Raw genomic sequence first — 27,916 nt, 5'->3', positions numbered from 1 at the left:
TACCTTCAATTTCTTTTTCTTCTCTAATTGCTACTGCTAATGTTTCTATTACAATGTTAAATAATACAGGTGATAATGGGCATTTTTGTTTGACTCCTGATCTTATTGGGAAGGCTTCTAGTTTATCCCCATTGCAGATGATGTTTGCTGATGATTTTACATATAAACAGTTTATTTTTTTTAGGAAAGGCCCTTCTATTCCTATACTTTCTAGTGTTTTTAATAGAAATGGGTGTTGTATTTTTATCAAAGGCTTTTTCTGCATCTATTGAGATAATCGGGATTTTTGTAAGTTTGCTTGTTAATATGGTCAATTATGTGGATGGTTTTCCTAATACTGAACCATCCTGGCATTCCTAGCATGAATCCTGCCTGGTAATAGTGGATCACCCTTATGATGACTTGCTGGAGTCTTTTTGCTAGTATCCTATTTAAGATTTTTGCATTTATATTCATTGGAGAGATTGGTCGATAGTTTTGTTTTTGACCTGCCTGGCTTTGGGATCAGTACCACGTTTGTGTCGTAAAATGAATTTGGTAGAACTCCTTTTGGCTTATTCTATCAAATAGTTTGTATAAGATTGGGATTAGTTGTTCTTTGAATGTTTGATAGAATTCATTTGTGAATCCATCTGGACCTGGGGATTTTTTCTTAGGGAGTTCTTTGATGGCTTGTTCAATTTCTTTTTCTGATATGGAGTTGTTTAGGTAATTTATTTCTTCCTCTTTTAGTCTAGGCAATTTATTTTTTTGTTAAGTATTCATCCATATTACCTAGATTGCCATATAATTGGGCACAGTAGTTTTTAATGATTGCCTTAATGTCCTCTTCATTAGAGGTGAGGTCACCTTTTTCGTTTTGGATATTGTCAATTTGGTTTATTTCTTTTTTTTTTATTTGACTAGTACTTTGTGTATTTTGTTTTTTTTTCAAAGTCCCAGCTTCTAGTCTTATTTAATAAATAGTTCTTTGACTTTCAATTTTATTAATTTCTCCTTTGAGTTTTAGGATCTCTAATTTAGTTTGCATCTGAGGATTTTTAATTTGTTCACTTTCTAATTTGTTAATTTGCATGCCCAATTCATTAACCTCTGCCCTTCTTAATTTTTTAATATATGAACTCAAGGTTATAAATTTCCCACTGAGTACTGCTTTGGATGCATAACCCATAGGTTTTGAAAGGATGTTTCATCATTGTCATTTTGTTCAATGAAGTTGTTTCTATGATTTGTTCTTTAACTGGTTTTGGAGAATCGTATCGTTTAATTTCCAATTAATTTTTTATTTTACCTCTCCATGTTCCCTTACTAATTATTAGTTTCATTGCATTGTGATCTGAGAAAATTGCATTTATTATTTTTGCTCTTTTGCACTTGTTTTCAACGTTTTTATGCCCTAATACGTGGTCAATTTTTGTCAATGTACCATGTGCTACAGAAAAAAAGGTATATTCCTTTTTTATCCCTATTTTTCTCCACATGTCTACTAATTTTTCTAAGATTTCATTCACTTCTCTTCCCTCTTTCTTATTTTTTGGTTTATCTAATTCGGATAGAGGAAGGTTCAGGTCTCTCACTAGTATAGTTTTTCTATCTATTTTGTCCTTGAGCTCCTCTAAGTTTCACCTTTAGAAATTTGGATGCTATGCAATTTGGTGCATACATGTTGAGTACTGATATTTCCTCCGCATATATATTGAGTACTGATATTTCCTCATCGTCTATACTGCCTTTTATCAGGATGTAATTACCTTCCCTATCTCTTTTAACTAGATTTATTTTTACTTTGGCTTTATCGGATATCACGATTGCAACTCCTGCCTGCTTATCAATTGATGCCCAATAGATTTGGCTCTGCCCTCTTACTTTCACCTTATGAGTATCTACCTTCCTCGTGTGTTTCTTATAGACAGCATAGGGTAGGGTTTTGGATTCAAATCCACTCTGCTATTCCCTTGCATTTTATGGGTGAGTTAATTCGATTCACAGAGTTATGATTACTAGCTATGTATTACCCAGCACTTTGATTTCTACTCCTGGTCCTGACTTTTCTTCTTATACTATTTCCTTCTATATTAATGTTTGTTTTTAATCAATCCCCCTAGTTGCCACCCTTATTTTACTTCCCTATCTAACCCCCTCCCTTCTTATATTCTCCCCCCTTATTTTCCCTGTAGTCTTTCTAAAATTAACACCCCGCCCCCTCCTTGTATTGCTTCCCTCCCCAGCAGTCCGTTTGTTACCCCTTCTATTCCCCTATAGGGCACAATCTATTCTCTGCCCCCATGAATTGGATTGTTTTTCCCTCGTTGAGTCAATTTCAAAGCATGTAAAAGTTGAGTATTTCCTGGCTCAGACCTCTTTACCCTTCCAGTGTATTGATGTTCTCCCCCCTCCCACCATGAACTTCTTTGTTATACATAAATTTACCCCCATTTGTTTCTTTTCCCATTTCTTTTAATATTAATCTATTTTAAGATCTAGTTATATATATATGCATACACTTGTGTATATATTAATGCATGCATATATGTATACACCTATTTATGTCTTGTCCTTTCATCCTATACAGCTAGTCACTCTCTTCCCTATAAGTGTACTTCTTTTTGCTGCCCAGTTAATAACAGCAGTTTTTAAGAGCTATAGGGATACATATCATTTTAACTTGAGTCTCATTAAAAAATTGGGTTTTTTTGGGAGGGGGGTGGGGGGGTTGTTTTCTTTCTCTTTTTTCCCTGTTTTTAAATTACCTTTTGATGATTCTAGAGTTCTGTGCTTGGACATCAAATTTTCTGTACAGGTGTGGTCTTTTCTTTACCAATTCTTGAAATTCTTCTATTGTATTGAATGACCATACTTTCCCCTGTAAGAATATAGTCAGTTTTGGTGGGTAGTCGATTCTTGGTTGTAGACCTAGTTCGCTTGCTTTCCGGAATATCATATTCCATACCTTTCGGTCCTTCAGTGTGGATGCAGCCAGATCCCGCGTTAATCCTCACTGTGATTCTATGGTATAGGAATGACTTCTTAGAAGCTTTTAATATCTTTTCTTTGGTCTGATAGTTCTTGCATTTGGCTATAACATTCCTGGGTGTTGTCAGTTGGGGATTAAGTATAGGAGGTGATCTGTGAATTCTTTCAATCTCCACTTTTCTCTCTTGTTCTAGAATATTGGGGCAGTTTTCTTGAATAATTTCCTATAGTATTGTGTCCAGGCTTTTTCTTTTGTCATGGTCCTGGTAGACCAATGAATCTTAAATTGTCTCTCCTCTAACGATTTTCTAAATCCTCTGTTTTTTGGTCTGATTTTCTTTGGAGGTCATCTTTCTTCCTCTCTACCTCATCTTTCATCTCCTTTGCCTCATTTTCCAGCTGGTTGATTTTGGCTTTCAAGATACTATTTTCTGTTTCCAGATAATTTATCTTAGTTTTTAAGTTCTTTTCCCAATTGTCTTCAGTGTTTCTTGTAAACCTTAAAATTTCCCAGACCCTACTTTATAAGATTGGATTAAGACCATTCCCCATTTGGGCAGTGAACTCGACTTAAAGCAGGAATGTGAGAATTCTACTTTACCTACTTGGGTCTGCCCTAGGGGAAGATAAAGTTGTAAACTCTTTTCTGAACAATGAAAAGTACTTAAACCCATACTTTTCTTAAGCTAAGTACCTATAAAGGTCAAGCAACTTGTGAATTTACAAGGAACAAAGAACTGGAAAACTTACTCAGAGCTTTCCTGGTGTGAATTACTCAAAAATCCACACCTTCTTAGGTGTGGACTAAGAATGGGCGGTCCTTTAGAAACATCTACAGTGATTGGTAGATGTAAGGACTTAGGGGAGGTGACAGAGGAAATTTTGCCCTTAAAAATAAGAGCTCAGGGAATAGCTGAAAAGTCATTCTGAAACATTCAGATTGGAGAGACTCATTCTGAGGAGACTGATTCTGAAATATTCAGATGGAGGAGGGAGCTGGTGAAAGCAGCTGAGATGCTGCTGGCCTGGTGTCATTAGAAATCCTTACTTAGACAGATCTTATGGTGAGTTATAAAAAACTGATTTCTCTTAAGGCTCAGGTCTAGGCCATATTGGCTTGAGGCCCTTCATACTTATTCCTTTCTTACTCTCTCTTTGATTACTCATTGTATTGTTAATTAAAATCTCTATAAACCCAATTGACTTGGGTATTTGAATAATTGGGACTATTTCCCTGGCGACCACCTTATATTTGATTTTAAACCCAAGACACTGTAGTGAAACATATTTCTGCGGTCAAATTTACTCACCCTCTCTTATATCTATCACAATTTATATCTTCCATTATTTTAATCACAACAGTTTAAGACCTCAACCATTTTAAATCTCACACTCTTGTGTTTTGAATTGCACTTTGAGTTCTTCCAAAGTCTGTATCCAATTCGCTGGGATTTCTGATTTTTCCTTTGCTGATCCCTCCCCCTCAGTTTTGTTCGCTCTTTGCTCATCGCCTGCACAGAAGTTGTTTTATTGTAATTTCTTCTTTTTCTGTTGTTTGCTCAAGTTTACCCCTTCTTTGCTCCCTGTATTTGTCTTTGCTCTTGCTCTTTTTTTTTGGGGGGGGGGGGTGCAGTCAGTCTTGGCGCTTTATCAGATCTCTTGGTACAGTCTCTAGGGGAGGAAAGTTAGTTTCCCTGTCCTCTGGAGACTTTTTATCGGATTAAGTTCGACTGGGTTGGGCTGTATGTGTTCTGAGGTGGAAGACTCCTGGAAGGCTGGACCCACCCAGGCTCTCTTCCAGCTGTTTCTCTGCTGTCGGCAAGGTACCTCAGTGCCTTTGCCCGCCCCAAGGTCCTGTCCTTGCTGGAGGCCCTGCACTCTTGGGGGGTGGGGGGGGGGGGGTCCTGGCCTCCATGAGCTCTGAGGAGTCCTGATGGGATTAGGTTCAATTGGGTTGGTCTGGATGTGCCCCTAGGCAAAAACCTCCAGTGAGACTGGAGCCAGATGGAACAACCCAGCCAAGGGGCTGCAGGCTCTCCGGTTTCTCTCTGCCTCCCGGCCACCTGCGCTGGATGATCTGAGCCCAGTGCCCCACTGCCCACAAGGTAGACCCTCCAAACCAGCACCTTTGCCGGCCCAGAGGTTCCCGCTGCTGCTGGGGACTCAGCGCTCTGGGTCGGGGGGGGGGGGGGGGGGGGGGGGCTGGGACCTTCCTTCTGCCTTCTTAGACCCGAGTGTTCTCGGATTCTAGCTTTTGGGGGGGGCTTACCTTTTGATTTAAGTTCAGAAGGAGGGTTCCCCGCCTCCGTCCTATTAAGTTTGAATTTCAATCCCCTAGGAGCATTCAGCTTGTGATTGGTATGGAAGAGATTTCAGAGGTCTGAACTTCTGCTGCTTCTAAGCTGACATCTTGACTCTGCCTCCCCAGAAATTATTTTTTTTTTAAATTACAGGACTTTGCTTAATGATTCTGTCTCATTCAAGGACAAGAAAATACAAAAAGAACCATTAAAACTGCATATTGCCAATCAAGCACAAGGTCAGAGACCAACCAATCCCCCCAATGGAATTGATGGAATTCTGAGCCAAGACAAGAGGACTTGAACTTGTTTCGGGTTCAAGGTTGCAGCTGTTTTGACAGTGTCGGAGGCAGGTCTTTCTCATCCCACATTCTATCAAGTAACTCAAATTCAGCTCCTACCTGGCTCCTATAATCTAGTCCCTATTCTGTCTTTCATAGTGTGGCAACTTCCTATAGTCTTGGCTGCAAATGGTGTAATTAAAATATTGCTTCATTTTGTCCTACAGACTTGTAGAATAGAAATTACTTTAATTGGGCCATGATTCAAGGACCTGTAATAAATTTATTTTTCTTTTACTTAGAATTTTTATAGATAAGACTTTGATAGTCCATATTTCTTCCAGAAGTTATCTTTTCTCTTTTATTTAGATTTCTTTGATGTTTTGGATTTCTCTTGCCAATTGATTCATATACCTCATAACTCAGCTATGCATTCCTAAATGAGTCCTGTGTTTTTCAACACCCTCTTCATGGGGGATTGTTATTACTCTAAAATACAAAATTAAAAAAAAAATTTGGGGGGAGTAATTTTAGGATGAGAAATTTTGGCCTTTGAAGATATCTGCCTTCCAGGATTGTACCTTCCAAGCTAGATATATTTAGATATATAGAAAAAGAGGTTCATGGCCAGGGTCTTCTCAGTATAGATCTTGACAACGATTTTTGGGACAGCTGCTATCTTCTGGGTAGATCCTGCTGTAGGAGTTGCTTTTGGGGTAGATGATTCTTAAAGAGTTTCTTCATGTCATACTTGATAACTCTTTCGCTTCTAATTTGCCTTGCCTCCATGACTTTATAATGATCAAAATCTGTCATCTTGGCTTTTCTTCCTCTAACTTTAATCTTCTTCATCCATTTTGTAAGATGTCCATTTTGAAATAATATTCTCTTTCTCCCAAATAGCCAAGACATGCTCCTCTTAGGTGCTGTGTGGAAATTTGAAAATGAAGTCTGAGTTGCATACATAGGAAAGGCAAAGCCTGTCTCAATACCATTGCAGGGCTCATTCACAGAGCCTAGTTCTGATCAATAACATTCATAATAGCCACCAGCGTGCCAGCATGTGTGTCCAAAGGAAATATAGGCCATTCAGCCATTTTCCACCTCGTATATAAATACCATGCTGGTCATATGCAGGAAAGCCTATTTTCTTTCCCCAGTTGGTGATCAAGATATACATATTCAATCTCCACCATCTCCGATCTACCTACTTATACTGTGTTTTTAAGACAAATTTTGTTTTTTGCCCATTTTGTTGTATATTATCTGGGTCCAAAAGCTTAGTGTTACCAACTGCTATAACTCTTCTTGAAGGAATCCTATGCTCCTAGCACATTTTTCTTCTTACTATTTCTGCACATTCACTACAGAGAAGACAATTCTCTATCCCCCAAACCCAAAGAATTTCTGATGTCTTTGTATCTTTGTTCAAGCCATTACCTCTACCTGATATTCCCTACCTGCCTCCTTCTGTTTTCTATGTATCTCCTGAAATTTAAATCCTGTCTTGTCCAAAACACATTCTCTAGCCACTGACCCCCAGGTTAGTATATTTTTTTTCCAGATCTCAAACAGAACTGTTTTACAACTTCCTTATCCACTTATCGGGAAGGAAATATGTCATAGGGGATAGAGTTTAAGCCTTGGAGTAAGGAAGACATGGTGTTGTCTTTATTGCTGACATATTGGTTGTGTTTCCATTGGCATGACCCAACTCCTCGGTGCCTTCTCCTAGATTATAAGGGTTTTGTACAGTTCTATACACAGATAAATAGTTAGATACTGAACAAGATTAATCAACTGCAAAAGGCCACACGTATATATTCATATTTCCATTTTTCCCTAGAGGATGCCAAAAGAATAACTCCATAATGGCTTTAAGTGAATTCTTTTTGGCTATTAGAGGAGTGAATCTACTATGTATTTAGCACTATGCTAGGCATTTCAAATACATATTCAAGAGCTTATTGTTACCCTAATAGAAGAAATGAAATGATGGTATTCAGGTGTGGGTATTATGTTCTGGAAAGTAACAGGGATATTGAGTGGAGTCACTAAGGTCCACCACTTTCTAACCTTTCTAAAAGCAATGGTATTGATTTTATTGCTATTTCTAGAGACACAGATGGAAAGTGCTTATAAGGTAGGAAGGGGTATCAGAGACACATCAAGGAAAGTACTTTGTAAATCAGCACCATAAATTTTTACCAATCTAGATACACTTCGAGTATACATAAATATGTTCCTTAATTATATGTTTGTTGCCCAAGGACCAACCTAATTAACTTCAAAAGGTTCATCAACAAATGACTGACCCGCTAGATTTCTTTCTTTTTTTTTTGGAGTAGGGAGTAGCCACAGTAACTTATGAAGATTCTCAATTGACAAAGGTATGAAGGATCTGCAATCTTTATCAGTAAAGTGACTATCAACATTGAATAAAAATCATGAGTTGCAAATAAAAAATGCTCCTTTGCTTAAGTTTTCCATTTCATGGATACTAGATTTCTGTTAAACTTACTGACCTTCCTCATATTGACCCAATGATTAGCAACTCCAATAGCACTTAAGCAAGAAAAATAATATATACAGAAAAGATAAAGCAAGAATCCAGTTCTTTCCTCTACTACTGCCTCAGACCCAAAGAAAAAATCCAAACTTCATGAAGTTGCTACTAAACCTTTGCCACACCAAATTCATTTACAAATATGGCATACCTGGTACACATTCCCTTGCTTTACAACAGTAGTCATGTCTCAGCTAATGGGTTAATTCACTGCTGAACTAGAGCCAGAAAGTTTCCCTTCTAAGCTGTCCTGATACTTCACCAGTGCTCAGCCAGCAGCAAATTCCAGTACAGATCCTATTTCTTGGATTTTTCCAGATGGGACAGGCAAGTCCCTGAACCAAAGAAAAGTTACAAATAGGAAGTGATTCAGATATAGGCTTGCCTCTGAGGCCATAAGCTCACCAGCTTTATGAAGGCATTTACATGAGAGACGTACTAAGATCTCTCCTTTATCTGGAAACCCACCAAAGTTCATCCTCCTTGCTTAAACACAACCAAAAAAAAAAAAAGAGTAAGAGGTTAAATGGGGTGGGGGAAGTGGGGGGCTTTAATGAACATTGAGTCAGCAATCAATCAAAAAGCCCCTCTTCAGCACACAAAGACAATATGGGAAAGAGTCACAGGATACTTACAATGCTCCAAAACAATGAACAGGTGACCTCATTCATGCATGGCCAGAAGGTAGCTGACCAAACATCTGGAGGTGTGAGGCAGAGTATACTGGACATGGTCACTAGGCATTTATTGGCCAGTTTCGTGTTACAGAAATGTCGATCAATCTTTCACAGCTTGATGCTACTTATGAACTTAATAAGTATACTGTCCAATTTATATATTATGGTATATAACATCAAACCAAGAACAATTGCCCACACTTAGTTGATAATGTAATTAATAATAACTTTTTATTCTGCAACCAGCTGTGGAGTCAACTGATAGCATTGGAGCAGGGTGGGAGGAAGGGCAGTACACATTCCTAGCTAATGAAAACAGCATATGGTATTGAATTATCCAATGTACTGAAGTCTAGATAGAAGATCTATTGCTTCTCATTCCATATAAAAACCCATCACTCTGTGAATTCCAAATTATTCTGAAATGATTTACTTGTCCTAAGATCATATTTATGACTACCAGTTTTGTAGTTCTCAAGGTGTTTATGCATTCACAGCTTCCCAAAGAGAAGTTCTGACATTTCCATGCCACAGCACTGGGTTAATCACTATGACCAGATAGGATTCATTCCAAGAATGCAAGCATGGTTCAATATTAGGAAAATCATCCACATAAATGACCATATTAACAACCAAACAGACAAAAAAAAAACACCTCATGATTATTTCAATAGATGCAGAAGTCTTTGACAAAATACAACACTCATTCCTATTGAAAACACTAGAAAGCATAGGAATAGAAAGGCCTTTCCTAAAAATAATAAACGGAATATATCTAAAACCATCAGCAAACATCATCTGCAATGGGGATAAACAAGAAGCCTTCCCAATAAGATCAGGAATGAAACAAGGATGCCCATTATCACCTCTATTACTTAACATTGTACTACTAGAAACACTAGCAGTAGCAATTAGAGAAGAAAAAGAAATTGAAGGTATTAAAATAGGTATTGAGGAGACCAAGCTATCACTCTTTGTGGATGATATGATGGTCTACTTAAAGAACCCCAGAGAATCAACCAAAAAGCTAGTGAAAATAATTCACAACTTTAGCAAAGTTGCAGGATACAAAATAAAACCACATAAGTCATCAGCATTTCTATATATCTCCAAAACATCTCAGCAGCAAGAGAATTAGAAAGAGAAATTCCATTTAAAATCACCCTAAACAATATAAAATACTTAGGACTCTATCTGCCCAGACACACACAGGAACTATATGAAAACAACTACAAAACACTCTCCACACAATTAAAACTAGATCTAAACAATTGGAAAAACGTCAACTGCTCATGGGTAGGATGAGCTTACATAATAAAAATGACCATCCTACTCAAATTAATTTACTTATTTAGTATGATACCCATTGAACTACATTGGATCTACATGGAAGTAGATACATAGAATAAAAATCAACTGCTTGAATACATGGGTTTAGGGGATATGATTGGGGATGTAGACTCTAAATGAACATCCTAATGCAAACACCAACAACATGGAAATAGGTTTTTGTCAAGGACACAAGTAATGTCCAATGAAATTGCGCATCAGCTATGGGAAGGGTGGGGGAGGCAAGGGAGCAAAATATATGATTCTTGTAACCAAGGAGTAATGTTCTAAATTGATTACTTAATAAATGAATGAAAAAATAAAATCTAGTTCAGATCTGCAAGAAGCCTTACCTTGATTCCCCGAGATTAAAATGACTGCTCTTCCATTTAATTTTCCAAGAATATTTTTGTAGCATACATCCTACTGCTGAGATCAGAGGCTTTGGGTATTTTACTTCTCCCTCTAAAGGTTCCCCTAGTTTCTCTCACATAAGCAGACCCCAATTCAGCTCTGAAAAAGCAATACAGAGGCAGGTCAAACCACTTTGTCTATTTACATTTTAGTGTCAGTGCCCTAAGGGAGACTTATTTAAAGCTTAGGTTTGGTTTCTATCTAGGATATCTCAAGAAGCAGCATAAAGGAATTGACCATAGAATATAAATCAGGTATTAAACAACTATTTATTTCCTTCCTAACAAAAGGACACAAATATTGACAAAAGCTTAAACATCATAGTTATACTATATACAAATTATTATTTTATACTTAAAATATCAGAACATGAAATATTTTGCCAGAATGCTATGAGATTTTCACCTTCACCGTGGCAATATATTGTCTAAACAGTTTTCAATATAATTATCTTCTAGCAACCCAAGCCAGAGGCTTGATGTTTTTCATACTATTTGTGATCATTTTCTCCAAGAAGTGCTGCTAATAGATATAGCTTTAGAAGGGTCACTTGACTTTTGCAGTGAAGCAACATCAGTTGCACCTAACATAACCAGTTCTGTAAAGTCCATTTTTCAGGTTTATTAATCAGGGACAAGCAGAGTTGTGCTGATGCCAGCTAAAATTTCAGTGTAATCAACTATACCTCAAGAATTGACAGTCACTACAAATCAGGGCTGGATTTATATTTTGTGGATTTCTAGACTTAAAAAAAAAAGTATTAGTAATACATATTAGAATTAAAAATGTGGATGTTAAACTTTTACCAACACACCCCTGCCCTGTACTGCTCTATAAACATTATTCCAACTTAGCAGAAATGGCTCAGGGAATGAAGTTTCAAGAGGTCAGAATACTGAGTACCAGAAATCTAGGAGTTAGAAGCCAGACAATAAGGACCAACATCCCACTTGACCTGTTTAACCCAGAAGAAACTGAAGTTGGCCAAAAGAAATCTGTAGTAATTCAGGTATCAGTTATATTGAAATCAGAAGTGAACTTGGTGTAGATGAATGCTAAATAGAAATTGCTTTATGGTGGGAGCATAAGGTATAGCTATGTCTGATAGTCTACCAGAGGCAGGAAAGAATAAATGCAAAGAGGCAAAGAATAGGTCCACATTAATGGGACAATTATTGGCTTAAGATGAAAAGATAGGCAGCTGGCAACAAAAGCCCTCTGTAGCCACTGCAGAATTAGCACTAAAGAGAAAAAAAGAAAAGCATCTGTATTGGACCAAGTATACATAGGAATTCCATATTGGAGGTAATATTTGGGAAGAGTACTATGGGACTGGGTCAGAATGTTTCTGAAGGAAAGGAAGATACCAAACTGTGAAAAAATCTTGGATAGTCAGGATTATCCAACCATTTCTATCTATTTTCCCATCTATTCACATATTTTCTAAGAATTATCTACTTGTATATCAAGAACATTTTCAGAAAGACTATTTATAGAAACAAGTACATTTCCTCAAGCAATATTCCACAATACAGTATTTTCACCATTATACAATTGACTAAAAGATACAGAGAAAACTGTGATTATTTGTTGTTTATGAAAAAGAATTAAGATTCTGTAGAAGAGAAGTGCCTTAATAGACGCCTTCCAATCAAGTGTCAAATTCATACCAAAAAAACCACTCCAGGATTCTTAAAAAATATATAACAAAAATAACCTTGTTCAATGACAATAAACATTAGGAGAGGTATAAAATACGGAGACATATACTTAATCAAAAGAATCTGCCACTGTGATGGAGGAGATCCATCTTAGGTTTTAGAGTTTCCTTATGAATTGTGAGCTCCTTATAGATGTTTCTATTTGTGAATAATTTTCTACTAGTTGGACACTACCAAGAACATTAAAGAAATTCCTGAAGAGAAATAAGTACTCAAAAATTTGTTCTGGCTATCCACCTAGGAAACAAAGTGGAAGAATACTATCTATTTCCCCAGGTACTTTGGATAGATAATCTATAGAGTTGTTTGCTAACCTCACCCCCCACAACCACCCCACTCAACTATGTATATCTAGGCCAGTGTGTACAAATGAAAAATCAGTCAGAAACAGGACAGGAGTTTTTTTTTTGACTTCATGAAACTAAAAAATTTTAATACCTTCAGACTTCTCCCGAAAACAAATATCCATCTTTTTAGTACTAACATTCTAATACTATTTTTTCTAAATGTTCATGAGATATGGAACATAATTTTTGAAGAATCAAAAATGAATTCCATACGCCGAGAACAAAGCAGTCTGAAAATAAGGAATTTTTTAAAGAACAGCAATAAAAGATATTATTACTACTGTTTATGAGACAAAGGCAATGGTTGCTGGAGGACAGCCTAATTTTTCATTTGGTATTCTTGTTATATCAGTAGAAATTTGGTTAGTCTTCTAAAATGTCATCTTGACACTGGCAAACTTATGAGGACATGGACATGAGTCACAGGATGGGGAGACATGAAGGGGTTAGATTTTTAGTGAACATACAAATTCATTATGACAAATATACATTTGAGCTGCTTTTGAAAAAAACATAGAAAAACTTGCATTAAATAATTAAGAGTAAAATGAGCAAAACCAAGAGACATTAAACTGCTGTCATTCTGCCATGGGACCTCTGAATGCCTAGCACCCCAACCAATAATAGATATACTGTTATATACAGTAACAACAATGTAGTTTGAAGAGTAACTATGAATCATTAAGCTATTCTGAGTAATATGAACATTCACATCAAGTTTGAAGGATCTAGGAAGGTGCTATCAATCTCCAAAGGAAAAAATGATGTACAGAAGCCCATATTGTATGGCTTTACATATATATATATATATATATATATATATGTGTGTGTGTGTCTAATGCTAGCCTTTTCTGGTGTGGGGCTGGGAGAAAGGAAGGGAGGTAGACAGCTTGGAACTCAAAATATAACAAAAAAATATAAAACCAATATTTAAATACATATATACATTTATATGGAGAGATATATTCACACATTTAAGTAGGGGTTGAGCATTTTTGTACCAGGGACTGTCCTAGGATCAGGTAAAGAAGGATTGAACAATATAACCCCATTTGGGGGCAGGAGATAACATGTACATATTAAATACAAAATATACAGAAAGCAATTTCTGCAGAGAAGATATAGGTTTAGCATGAGAGGCAGTTTGTCAACAATGGAACGGATTTCAGAGAGCAAAATGGCAGGGAACAGGGGAAGGAGAAGAGAGGAGATGGTTAGAAGAGAAGAGAGAAAGAAGAGGGGACAGAAAAGAAGGGAGAGAAGAGAATATCAAAAGGATAGGACCCATGTAGTAGGATGATAAAGGAGTATGTACTGGTCAAGGGGAAAAAAAAAACCCTTCAAATTCACAGGGATCATTAGTGGAAATAATCTCAGTAGGACTGACTAGAGCACACTGACATGAAAAACGTAAGAAAGGAAAAGACATGAATGAGTTGTGATCTATATCAATTGTGCCAAATTCAAATAGAAATGGGGCCACTAAACCACACAAAAAGTTGCTAGCAGCTGCATATTGATGTTTTATCATATTTTTTTCCATTTTGTTAAATACTTCCCAATTACATTTTAATCAGATTTGGGCAGAACATTGGACACCTCTAAGCTACACCATCAAAATAATTATACATGAGATCACAATTCTATTGAAGTAATGATATTTTTTTTAGCAAAACTTATTTTAACAAAATTTGATCTGACCACTTCAGCGTACATTTTAATATATTTTATACATTGCTTTATTTTTTGCATTTCTAATATTCTAAATTATATCAATAAATGCTTATTAAATTTGGAAGTCAACTTGGCCTGGGCTATTGACAAGAAAGGGCATTGCTATTTCTTAATAATTACTTATGTCTACATAGTCAGAAAAGTAAACCAAATACTTTTCCTATGTAACTTTGATTGTTCCAAAATACTCCAACAATATTTAGTTGCTATCATTCCTCTGAATCCCAAGCACCCAAATCAGTAATAAATATTGGATATGGATTTCTCAAAAGGCATTTATATATTTATATCATTTGCTTATAGTTACTACAATGGTTTACTGATACTTAAAACGATCCTTAGTGAAACAAACAGCTTGTTTAGGTATACCAAGGAATGCCTTATGCCCAACAAATCCTGTCCAGACTAGAATTCTGGTTTTGCATTATAAAAGATCCCTATTGGCAATGATGGAAAATATAGACGGAAACAAGCCAAAGGATTCAGCAGGTTATTCTCTCTTGGAAAAGAGGTGGGTAAATTCTAGGAAACTAAGTAGTGCCACCTAAAGTTGGTGAAAATTCAGTTGATTTGATTTGGTTTGAAACTAACAAGATGTTAACTGGTAAGTGAATATTTTACTATCATTGAAAAATGCCAAAGGCATTTTTCTTTTGGAAGAAAAAAATAAGTCTAAAATTCCCTTTCTTGCCCATTTCTAACTGATTGTATCAGTACTCCACATTAACATATTCCCTATATCAAGAATAACAGAAGGGGAAGCAGGGAGTAGTAAAATGTTTCAATTTCAAGTAATTGTTTTTCCCAGGACATTTTATTTTCTATAACAAAAATATCATGATCTGAGGTTAGGTGGCGCAGTATATGAGAGACCTGAGCCTAGATTAAGGAAGAACTGAGTTTAAATGAAGCCTCAGACATTAACTGTGTGACCTTGGGTAAATCACTTAACCTGTTTGCCTTAGCTTCTTTACCTATAAAATGGGGATAAGCATATTACCCACCGGGCAGGGTAGTTCTATAATGATCTCCATCATTATTTAACAGGCAAATATATCTGTGATTCCCCCCCATCCCCCGAGTTATCAATATTAGGCCCAAATTTTGAGATTCTTCTATTTATATGAAGATCACTCATTTAAATGTAACCAATTGTTTAAAATGTATAACTCAATTTTAACAATTAAAAGTTTTAAAATAAAGTCCTAAAGATTATTTGCTTAAAATCTGTTTTATAAGAAAGTTCTACTTCTGTTAATTAGTTCTTAAAATAGTAGAACATTTTTAGGTTATAACCTTAAGAGTCAAATTTATGCAATAAAAAAGTCAAGATGATAAATTCTAATAACTTTAAAAATTCATATTGCCATCTAACATGATATAAATAATGGCTATAGAAATATTAAAATTAAATTAAACCATTCAGAAAAGTGCCAAGTGTTTTTTAAGTACTTACCAAGTTATGAAAAAATGTGGCTTGACCTTACATTTAAATGTTTATATGAATGGACTAATTTCTGTTACATGTGTCAAATCGATAGGTATCTAAATTTTACCTTATAGCAAATGTGTACATTTTGGGGTTCAATTTCTATAATTTCAAGTACAGTAATTCTGATTTACGATTGACAATAATTTATTAAGGAAAATCAGTTTGCTCACCTGTTAATTTCATGAAATAAGGGTTGATAATTTTATATGAATCAAAACTTTGAAAATGTAATTATTTGATCTAATCCTAAAGGTATCTAATATCTAGCAGTAGAAACTGATGGGGAAGGGATAAGTGTTTAACCAGGAAAACACAGACCTGAAAATTCTAAGTAATACATCAGTAATAAAAATAAATCTCTTCAATTTCCAAAATTCTATTCCTTCCTTTTCCACAAAGCTTAGTATTTTTGTCAAAAATAGGTCGTTCCAAAATCACACATTCGACAATTTCAATGATCCCTTTTCCTTAATCACTTATTTCCATAATTTAATAAGACATGTCCAACTTTTCTTCAAGGACTCAAACGGCAGAGGCATACGATTTTGCTCTATGCTCTCTTATGTTAAAAATAAAAATATTCTACGCTGTTAATCATTATTTAGCCTTCCCATTCTAGGAACAGTTCCCTTCTAAAGAACCCCCTGAAGCGTTGAAGTGTTTTTCTTCTAATGCTCTTAAGTTTAAACTCCATTCTCATGTGCTCATTCTGATTTCTATTTAACCAATTACATTATCAGTTTTTACACAAGTGTTCTAAATCTATTCACTAAAAGTCTCTGCTGACCTCCCAAACAGTCTTCCATATCCAGTTTACCATTCAACATCTTAGAAGAGACTGCACTACTGATACCTTAAACTCACTATGTCCAAAATTAAACTCTTATCTTTCCGACTAGACCCTTCTCCAATTTCCAATGGTACTTGTTACTATCAAAGTCACCGCTATCCTTCCAGTTACCTAGATTTATGTGAACCTAGTTGTCATCCTGGACTCCTTACTTGTTCACAATCGTCTTCTGCAATGTTCAATCTATTGCCAAGATCTGTCCATTTACCTTCACATAGCAACTTCTCTTTGTGAAATTCCCAGGAACAAAATGAGTATTTAAATGCTTGTTATGTGCCAGGCACTGTGTTGTGAGTATTGATACAAATAAAAACAAAGGCAGCTGCTGCTATTAAGGAATTTATAATCTAAGAGGGGAAGAAAATACAAAAGGAGCTGAAAAGTGTGGGAAGCAAGAAGATAAGGTAAGAGACAGCATGGGAACACTGGAAAGGTCAAGAAAAGTCCAAAAGCAGTATGTCCAGTAGGAAATTGGGAGAAAAACTTTGTTGAATCTTCTATTTAAATAGAGATCTTGGGAGCTCATGGCCCTGGCCCAAAGTCATAGGGTCCAATCAGAGGGACAGAGGATACAGAGGATAATGATGAAATGTGAGTATGTTGACACAGCAGAGACAGCTTCTTCAGATCTTCAAGACATAGTGCGAGACAGAAAGAGAGAGAAAAAGAGAGCAAGAGACCAACAGTCTCTGATTTTTCAGCTTAACCTCCTTTCAAGATTAGAAGACTCTTTCTTCTGCTGGTTTCATACCACTATGTTCTGGCCCCTAAACTTATCTCTTCCTTATAACAGTGGGAAATGTGGAAATTCACCAAGGGGAGATATACATCATGAGCAGGTCCGAGACCCATATTATTGAATATAAAATGTTTCAAATATACTTATAAAGAACTTAATCATAATAGAAAAATAAGATGAATGCAGATAAGATGCTAATTTGATAACTTGAGTTGAGTGGAATCAAAACATATGGGTAGTTTCACCTCCACACTAACTTCCTTTATGTAAAGACATTAAAGTAACCTTTTAAAAATGAACACTGTCAATTCCATATTAATATTTTAAAGATATAAAAACTATACAGTATATTACAATTATGTAAGCATGATAAAATTTAATTATATTTAATTAGGTTTCATCTTTTTTAAGGATAAGTTTTTAGCTAGATTTTTAAACTATATCAAAATTGATTACATATAACTAGTATTTACATATTACTTTAAGTTTGAAAAATATTTTATTATCTCATTTTACCTCAAAACCCTGGTAGGTGGGTGGCTTTATCTCCACTTTATTTTATAGGGACGGAAATTAAGGTGCTAGTAAACATCTGAGGCCAGATTTTATTTTGTCTTCCCTATTCTAGGACTATTCTATCTATTCTAGGACCAGTATTCTCTCTATTGTATACGTAGCTGCCTTTGCTTACAAATAGCATGTTGAAAGTCATTTTGCATCTTATATACATTCCTTTTTGCCTTTGAAATATTTAATCCCTAATTTTCATTATTTTGCACATAACCACTATCATTTCTAAACTACTTCCATTCATAGTTTTTATAATGTCAGTGGTTGACATAGGCATTAAATGGAAGGGCTGAAATTCAAATTCAGGTCTAATATTTTTAAATTCAATGGCCTTTCTACCCTACCTACAATGAAGAACAACAAAATCAACATCAGCCAGGATCTAGACTCACTTCAGCTGGGGTTTTTTAAAAATATGTTTGTTACATTAAAGTTTTCAGAACTATGCTTTGTTCACTCTAAGGGAAACAGCAAGAATATCTTCAACATGCCAACAAGTGAGAATAATAATATATTCTGGGGGCAGAGTCAAGATAGAAGCTTAGAGGCAGCAAAAGTTCAGACCTCTGAAAACCTTCCTTACCAATTACAAACTAAATGCTCCTATGGTACTGAAAATCAAACCTAACAAGACAGAGCCAAGGAACCCTCCTGCTGGACTCAATTAAAAAGGTACACCCCCCCGCCAAAAGCCAAAATTCTGAGAACACTCAGGTTTAAGGGGAAGGGAGAAGGAAGGTCCCAGAAGCCTTCCGCCAACTAGAGCACTAAGCCTCCAGCAGTAGCTGTAACCTCTCGGAGGGCAAAGGCACGGGTCTGGAGGGAGTACCTAGTAGGCAAAGGTGTACAAGGTTGAAAGCGTCAAACACAGCAAGTGGGGAAGGAGTTAGAGAAGCTCAGAGCAGGCAGCCTAGTTGCAGCAGCAGAGCTCCTCAATATTGCACCCCCTTCCAGGACGTTTGCACCTCAGGGAACATAAAGCCAAACCCATCAGGACTTAATCCTAATCAAAAGTCTTCAGAAGGAAGGGAACCTCAAGCTCCAAAATCTCTCCTCAACAGAATGAAAAAACTGAGGAAACTATAAAGCGTCTCATTCACAAAATGGAAGATTTAGAAAATCTTTCCAAGAGAGACAACTTAAGAATCATTGGTCTACCAGAAGACCATGACAAAAGGAAAAGCCTGGACATTATACCACAGGAAATTATCCAAGAAAACTGAGAGCCATCCAGTGGGTATTTGATGTAGACGCCCACGTCTAGATCCATCACAGTATGTCGCAATACTTGGGTGAAGGATAGGTTGAATAGTACCGGAGCGACGACACAGCCTTGTTTCACGCCATTGGAGATGTTGAAGCAATCGAAAGTCTCTCCACCAGTTAGGACTTCCCCTGTCATGTCGACATGAAAGAGCTGGATCAGTTTGACGAATTTTGCTGGGCAACCGAGCTTACTGAGAATCACCCACAATGCGTCCCTGTTCACTGTGTCAACCTCCTTTGTCAGGTCTATGAAGACAATGTAGAGACTCGGGTTCTGCTCAAAGCATTTTTCCTGCATTTGCCTCACCGTGAAGACCATGTCGATGGTGCTGTGATCTGGTCGGAAGCCACATTGTGATTCAGGCAGGTTCTGCTCTGAAACAGATGACAGGAGTCTGTTGAGTATAACATGAGCGAGGATCTTTCCGGCAGTGAAGAGTAGTGAGATGCCTCTGTAGTTGTCACAGGCTGCTCGTGCACGTTTGTTCTTGTATAGGACTACGATGGAGGCATCCCCAAGTTCTGGGGGCATGCCTTCCTCTTCCCATATGCTGGTCAGCACTATGTGGAATGCTTGGAGCGCCTTTCCATTGAAGACCTTGTACACCTCGGTTGGGATCCCGTCTTTACCAAGTGCCTTGCCTGTACTCATTTGTTTAATGGCTTTTTGGACTTCTTGTCAAGTTGTTCAATGGTACAGTTTTGGGGGATCTGGTCAAGGGCTCTTTGGTTGACTGAAGATGGTCGGTTGAGAAGCTGACTGAAGTGTTCTTTCCACCTGTTGCTGATGCCTTTTTTATCTTTTATGAGAGTGTCACTGTCAGAGGATAGCAAGGAAGTAGTGGTGGGTTTTAATGGCCCATAGACGGTCTTGAGGGCACTGAAAAATTGTTTGTAGTTTTTCATATCAGCAAACCACTGGATTTCTTCTGCCTTTTTTTCCCCTACCATCGGCCTTGCATCTTCCTGATCTCACACTGTGCCGTGGCTTGGAGAGACTTGAATCTGTCCTTTTTGGGAGCAGAGTTTGGGTTATTTTGCCACTCCATAAAGGCTTTGTTCTTTTTGCTCAATAGGTCTTCAATAGCAGTGTTGCTCTCGTCGAACCAGTCCTGGTGGTTGCGTTGTTTGGGGCCTAGGGCTGCCTTTGATGTTTCCTTCACTGCATCTCTGAACTGGTTCCATTTCTCGGTTGAGCTCAGTCCCTTGGCAGACAGCTTGTCGTCCAGGCAGGACTAGAAACGTTTGCAAATAAGATGGATCTCTAGGTCAACTCACGTTAACTGTCTGGGCGTGTTTTGGATGGCGAGGAGCAATGTGCATTTGAAGAGTCTCTCTAACCTGGTGATCTCTACATCCTGGATGTCTTGCCGGCATACAATGATGTAGTCAATGAGATGCCACTGTTTTGATCGTGGATGCATACACATTGTTTTATATTTGTTCACCATTCTGAACATGGTGTTCGTGATGTCTCATAATACAATATCAATACATCAATCATACTACCCAGGTGCTAACATGCCTGGTATGGTACAATGTTGGAAGAACAAGCTTAGTCCATTTTTATATAGTAAGACGAAACAAGTGATAGGAATTTACTTAACCTAAATATCATCCTTTAGTATTAAAGCATAAGCATGAATTTACTGTTTTTCTTTCATAGTTCCTAGTATAAAAAGCCTTCAAACTAGTTTTTTTGCACAGAATGCAAAAAAATACTCGGTAATTTTCCCAATATTTAATTCTCATCACCAACCATATCTTTGTGTGATTTTTAAACAGTAAGTCTGAATAACTGTGTGCATTTTTCCCCCTTCAGGCTGTTTTACAGGACCACAATAATTCATTCCATTTTTTCCTGCCTCCTCTCTTCACAACATGGATTAGGGACATAGGAGGACTTTATACCAAACAGTTGTGTACTGAGATTTTATACAGTACTCTATTCAGTTTGATTAAATCCTACACTGTGGGCTTTGTTGTAAACATTTCATTAAACATCCTTTTTGTTGGAAAAACTCTTTCAATAGTTTTATTTGTTGTACTTCTCAATGTTGTAAATATCTTAGCATATTATATGTGTTGTAGTCTCTCTCTTTGGACTATGTTTAAGAGTTGAATAAAGCAACATATTTTTATCGAAATGCTTATTCACCTTGACGTTCAATTCCAACTATATTTACTTCCAAAACTTCTGGAAATTTTTGAGTGTTCACCAAATACCTGCTGAAGAATGACCTTTTTTGTTTTGGAAATCTTGTATACAAAATCTTTGTAATTTTTCTTCCCTTTGCTATTCATGTCTGTATTGGCACGTATGCCTGTCTACTATGTTGAAAACTAATGCTTGAAAAGTGGAAAAGGTAATCAAATATTAATATAAACAAATCTGTAGTTAACTAATTTAGCATTTTCTTCTGAATTTTGCCAAATTGCTTTTTGAATGTGAGCATGATTCAAGAAATCAACAAGCTTATTTTCATATATATAAAAATTTGGAATGAGAAAATATATATGTATGAATTCTCTAGAGGATATAAGAGGGAATAGAAGTATATGTGGAGGTAATGTCATGTGGAGGTAATATTACCTATACAACTTGATTGTAACAAGTTTGGCCAGGTTGCGCAATCAGCAGGTGTCTGATATAATAATTATTCTCATAAAATTTCTTTATAGATAAATTTATCTTCAAACAAATGTAAATTTAAGTTTCTGAACATATCATTACAGAAGGTTGGAACCTGGAGCGAGCAAATGGAAATAGTTCCCAGGCTATTTTCTGGAGATCTAAAGAAACAGATTATTGAAGGAATAAAATGTCTCAAAACCTGTTAGACCTTTGCTTAATGTCAATGAGACCATTCTCCAGAGTTCAGTTTGTTAGATCTGTTCAGGAGAGAATTTCCAGAATCCCTGAACTGCATCTTGGCCTCATTAACAAAGTTCCCTTTGAAAAGGCAGAGGGTAAAGAAAAGCAAGTCAGTATAATTAGAAGATGTAACATTAATCTGTATGAAGGCATAGAATTACATCAAGAAAATTTCATGCCTTTCTTGCTTTCAAAAATGAGTCTGGGAGACAGAGTCAAGATGGCAACCTAGAAGGAGCAGAAGTTCAGACCTCTGAATACCTCTGAATACACTTCCTTACCGATCACAAACTAATTGCTCTTGGGGGACTAAAAAACAAACAATAAGACAGGGCCAAGGAACCCTCCTGCTGGACTTGATTCAAAAGGTACCTGCTCCCCAAAAGGTGGAATCCCAGAACACGCCGGTTTAAGTGGAAGGCAGAAGGAAGGTCCCAGGACCCCTCCCCCTGCCCACCTAGACTGATGAGTCTCCAGCTGCAGCAGGATCCTCTGGGTGGGCAAAGGTGCTGGTGTGGAGGGTGTACCTTGCGGGCAGGGCTGTGCCAAGCTCAGAGCATCGAACATAGATGGCAGGGAAGGAGCTGGAGAGGGAACATAGAGCTGGCAGCCTGGCCAGAGCTTCAGAGACCCTCCAGATTTGCTCCTGGCTTCCAGGAGGTTTTGACCTCAGAGCAAACCCAACTGACTTTAATCCCATTAAAAGTCTTCAGAACTCAAGGAAGCCCAGGCTCCACACCCCTCCTTCATTGACCATTGAACTTTAATCCAATTAAAAACCTCCAGAGGACAGGGAACCTGAAATCCCACCAACAGTGCCCCATATTGCACCAAGAGATCTTCTGTCAAAGCTCCAAGAGGAGAGACTGACAGAAGCCACCAAAACCAAAACAATGAGAGGAGCAAGAGCACAGACAAATACAGGGAGCAAAGAAGGGGTGGATATGAGCAAACAACAGAAAAAGAAGAATTTCGATAGATTCTATACAGCAACAAGAAGAGGGGGAGGGATCAGCAAACAATAAATCAAAAATCCAATGAAATTGGATACAGGCTGTGGAAGAACTCAAAATGCAATTCAAAATACAAATAAGAGAAGCTGAAGACAATTGGGAAAAGAACTTAAAAACTAAGGCAAGTCATCTGGAAAGAGAGGCACTTGAACTAAAACGAGAAAACAGTGTCTTTAAAGCCAAAATCAAACCAGATGGAAAATGAAGCAAAGGAGATGAAAGATGACTTAAAGAGGATGAAAGATGACTTTCATAGAAAATTAGACCAGAAAGAGAAGGATGACCAAAAAGCCAGGGATGAAATCCAGTCTTTAAGAACCAGAATACAAGTGACCTCACAAGGCAGCAGGACACTATAAAACAAAACCAAAAGAATGAAAAAATTGAGGAAAATATGAAGCATCTCATTCACAAAACAGAGGATTTAGGAAATTGTTAAGAGAGACAATTTAAGATTCATTGGTCTACCAGGACCATGACAAAAGAAAAAACCTAGACACAATACTATAGGAAATTATTCAAGAAAACTGCCCCGATAATCTAGAAGAAGAGAGAAAAGTGGAGATTGAAAGAATTTACAGGTCACTTCCTGTAATTAATCCCCAACTGACAACACCCAGGAATGTTATAGACAAATTCAAGAACTATCAGACCAAAGAAAAGATATTACAAGCTGCCAAAAAGTCATTCATATACCATAGAAACACAGTGAGGATTAACGCAGGATCTGGCTGCATCCACACTGAAGGACCGAAAGGCATGGAATATGATATTCCGGAAAGCAAGGAAACTAGGTCTACAACAAAGAATGAACTACCCAGCAAAACTGACTATATTCTTACAGGGGAAAGAATGGTCATTCAACAAAATAGAAGAATTCCAAAAATTTGTAAAGACCAGACCTGTACAGAAAATTTGATGTCCAAGCACAGAACTCAAAAGACTCATCAAAAGGTCATTTTTTTCAAAAAGTAAGAAAAACAAAACAAAAATTAAAAACCATTTCTGTAAAAGAGACTCAATAACTTAAAATGTTATATATCCCTATAAGAAAAGAGGTCATTGGGAACTCTTAAAAAAATCGGGGAAAAAAATAGGCGTAAATTTATATGTCACAGAAGCTCATGGCAGGAGGGGGGAGAACATTAATAATATACTGGAAGGGTAAAGAGTTTGGAGATAGGAAATACTCAACTCTTACATGCTTTAAAATTCACCCAAAGAGGGAAGAACAATCCAAACCATTGGGGCAGAGAATGGATTTGTGCCCTTATAGGGTAGAAGGTTAACAAAGGGACTGGTGGGGAGAAAAGCAGTACAAGGGAGAGGGAGGGTGGGGTGTGTGTGTGTAATTTTAGAAAGACGACCGGGGAAATAATGGGGGTAATAAGAAGGGAGGGGGGTAGAAAGTAAAAAAGGGGTGGGAAATAGGGGAACTGATTAAAAACATTGGTGTAGAAGGAAATAAATGAAAGAAGAAAAGGCAGGACCAGGAGTAGAAAACAAAATGCTGGGAAATACACAGCTAGTAATCATAACTCTGAATGTGAATGGAATGAACTCACACATAAAAAGCAAGTGAATACGAGTGGATTAGAATCCAAAACCCTATCATATGCTGTCTACAAGAAACACACATAAGGAAGGCAGATACCCATAGGTTAAGAGGATAGAGCCAAATCTATTTTAGGCATCAACTGATATAAAAGAAAGGAGTCTCAATCATGATATCTGACAAAGACAAAGTAAAAATAAATCTAGTTAAGAGATAGGGAAGGTAATCACATCCTGATAAAAGGCAGTAGAGACAATGAGAAAATATCAATATTCAACATGTATGTACCAAATGGGATAGCAGCCAAATTTCTAAAGGAGAAACTAGTGGAGCTCAAAGATGAAATAGTTAGAAAAACTATACTAGTGGAAGACCTGAACATTCCTCTATCCGAACTACATAAATCAAACCAAAAAATAAATAAGAGGTAAGAGAAGTGAAATCTTAGAAAAAGAAAAATAAATAGGGACAAAATGGAAAACACCTTCTTTTCAGCAGCACATGGTATAGTCACAAAAATTGACCATATATTAGGGCATAAAATCATTGCAAACATGTGCAAAAGAGCAGAAATAATAAATGCAACCTTCTCAGATCACAATGCAATGAAAATAATAATTAGTAAGGGAACATGGAGAGGTAAATCAAATATTGGAAATACCTTCATTGAAGAAAATGACAATGATAAGACATCCTTTCAAAACCTATGGGAGCAGCCAAAGCAGTCCCAAGGGGACAATTTATATCCTTAAGTTCATATATTAACAAACTAAGCAGGGCAGAGGTCAATGAATTGGGCATGCAAATTAAAAAAGTAGAAAGTGAAGAAATTAAAAATCCTCAGATGAAGACTAAATTATAGAGATCCTAAAAATCAAAGGAGCAATTAATAAAATTAAAAGTCAATGAACTATTAATTTAATAAAGATTAGAAGTTGGTACTTTTAAAAAAAAACAAAAGAAAGTACTAGTCAGTCTAATTAAAAAAAGTAAGGAAAAAAAACAAATTGACAGTATCCAAGATGAAAAGGGACACCTCAACCTCTAATGAAGAGGAAATTAAGGCAATCATTAAAAACTACTATGGCCCAATTATATGGCAATTTAGGTGATATGGATGAATACTTACAAAAATATAAATTGCCTACAGTAACAGAGGAAGAAATAAATTATCTAAACATCCCCATATCAGAAAAAGAAATTGAACAAGCCATCAAAGGACTCCCTAAGAAAAATTCCCAGGTCCAGATGGATTCACAAATTAATTCTATCAAACATTCAAAGAACAACAAATGCCAATATTATACAAACTTTTTGACAGAATAAGCAAAGGAGTCCTACCAAATTCATTCTACGACACAAACATGATAAATGATTCCAAAGCCAGGCAAGTCAAAAACAGAGAAAGAAAACCATAGACCAATCTCCTTAATGAAAATAGATGCATAAAAGGATACTAGTAAAAACACTCCAGCAAGTAATCACAACGGTTATTCAGTAAGACCAGGTAGGATTTATACCAGGAATGCAAGGATGGTTCAATAATAGGAAAACCATCCACATAACTGACCACATTAATAAGCAAACCGACAAAAATCAAATGATTATCTCAACAGATGCAGAAAAAGTCTTTGATAAATTACAACACTCAATCCTATTGAAAACACTAAGAAATATAGGAATAGAAGAACCTTTCCTAAAAATAATAACCATCAGCAAACATCATCTGCAAAGGGAATAATAAAGTAGAAGCCTTCCCAATAAGATCAGAAATGAAATAAGGATACCCACTGCCACCTCTATTATTTAACATTGTACTAGAAACACTAGCAGTAGCAATTAGAGAAGAAAAAGAAATTGAAGGTATTAAAATTGGCAATGAGGAGACTAAGCTAACACTTTTGGGGGATGATATGATGGTTTACTTAAAGAATCCTAGAGAATCAACCAAAAAGCTAGTCGAAACAAACAACAATTTTAGCAAAGTTGCAGAGTACAAAATAAACCCACATAAGTCATCAGCATTTCTATATAGCTCTTACCCATTTCAGCAGCAAGACTTAGAAAGAGAAATTCGATTTAATCTGCCGAGACAAAGTAACTATATGGACACAACTACAAAACACTCCCCACACAATTAAAACTAGATCTAAACCACTGGAAAAACATTGACTACTCATGGATAGGAAGAGCTAACATAATAAAAATGACAATCCTATCCAAATTAATTTAGTTATTTAATGCCATACCCATTGAAATACCAAAAACCTTTTTTACTGAATTAGAAAAAACCATAACAAAGTTCATTTGGAAGGACAAAGGATAAAGGATATCCAGGGAAATCATGAAAAAAAAATGCAAATGAAGGTGGACTTGCAGTCCCAGATCTCAAACTATATTACAAAGCAGTGGTCATCAAAACAATTTGGTACTGGCTAAGAGACAGAAAGGAGAATCAATGGAATAGACTTGGGGTAAATGACCTCAGGAAGACAGTCTATGATAAACCCAAATATCCCAGTTTTGGGGACCAAAACCCACTTTTATCAAATGACAAAAACTGCTGGGAAAGTTGGAAGACAGTATGGGGGAGATTAGGTTTGAATCAACATCTCACACTCTACACCAAGATAAACTCAGAATGGATGAATGACCTGAGTATAAAGAAGAAAACTGTAAGCAAATTAGGTGAACACAGAATACTATATTTGTCAGATTTTAGGGAAAGTAAAGACTTTAAAACCAAGCAAGAGCTAGGAAAAAAAAAAATCACAAAATATAAAATCAATAATTTTGATTACATCAATTTAAAAAGGTTTTGTAAAAACAAAACTAATGCATCCAAAATTAGAAGGGAAGCAACAAATTGGGAAACAATCTTCATTACCACAACCTCTGACAAAGGTCCAATTACTCAAATTTATAAAGAGCTAAACCAGTTTTACCAAAAAAAAAAAAAATCAAGCCATTCTCCAATTCATAAATGGGCAAGGGACATGAATAGGCAATTTTCAGTTAAATAAATCAAAATGTTTAATAAGCACATGAAAAAGTGCCCTAAATCTCTAATAATCAGAGATGTAAATCAAAACAACTGATGTACCACCTCACAACTAGCAGAATGGCTAATATTGTCATAAATAAAAGTAAAAAAGTAATGAATGCTGGAGCGGATGTGGCAAAGTGGGGACATTAATGCATTGCTGTTGGAGTT

The 27,916-nt window shown here is 36.5% G+C and overlaps 1 long non-coding RNA gene across 4 annotated transcripts in view; it reads right to left on the bottom strand.

The window, feature by feature from the left end:
• Positions 1–5,174: 5,174 nt before the first annotated feature.
• Positions 5,175–27,916, bottom strand: part of LOC103092334 (uncharacterized) — a 51,223-nt gene continuing 28,481 nt past the window's right edge. For all 4 annotated transcript variants that reach the window (XR_008914133.1, XR_008914134.1, XR_008914135.1 and 1 more), the window contains 2 exons: positions 10,480–10,639; positions 5,175–6,480 (listed from right to left, as the gene is read on the bottom strand). This is a non-coding gene — a long non-coding RNA (uncharacterized LOC103092334). The remainder of the gene's footprint in view (positions 6,481–10,479; positions 10,640–27,916) is intronic.

This window comes from Monodelphis domestica, chromosome 8 (assembly GCF_027887165.1).
Source record: "Monodelphis domestica isolate mMonDom1 chromosome 8, mMonDom1.pri, whole genome shotgun sequence".
Lineage (NCBI taxonomy): Eukaryota > Metazoa > Chordata > Mammalia > Didelphimorphia > Didelphidae > Monodelphis > Monodelphis domestica.
This window is presented reverse-complemented; position numbering and strand designations above follow the sequence as displayed.